We start from the raw sequence: 502 nt of genomic DNA on the forward strand, positions 1-502 counted from the left end.
GCTGCGGCGCGCGGGGCCCCGGGCGGGCAAAGTTTCAGCGCCAGCCTCGGCGCGGCGGCGGCGGCGACTCGCTGCGGCTCTCCTCCCCTGCTTTGACCACCATCTTATTAGTACAGGAAATGACATGGAAAACGGAAGAAAGCGGCGTTTGGGGCAGACGCGGACCCCCCAATTCAGGGGCCGGAGCTGGGACTCCGCAGCCGCGTCCCAGTCCGGCCCCGGGGAGCGCGCGCTGGGCCCCCTCGCCTCTACCCTGAGCCCAGGGGGGACTCGGCTCCTGCAGCCCCAAAACGGAGGGCGAGGTTTATAACCCAGCCCGCGCAGAAAAATCAAGAGAGCGGGAAAAAAATAAATAAATGAAGGAAGAAAAGGTTACAAGAACTTTGCAGCTGGACTACTTTTGGGGGGTCGAGATTCGAAGTTGTAGAATTTTAAGAAGTCGTCCCCAGGGGCCTCCCGCGCTCTCCTGGCCCCGTGGCTGCCCATTCGAAGCCAAATAGTT

The sequence above is a fragment of the Octodon degus genome, unplaced genomic scaffold (assembly GCF_000260255.1).
Source record: "Octodon degus isolate 3935 unplaced genomic scaffold, OctDeg1.0 scaffold00018, whole genome shotgun sequence".
Classification (NCBI taxonomy): Eukaryota; Metazoa; Chordata; class Mammalia; order Rodentia; family Octodontidae; genus Octodon; species Octodon degus.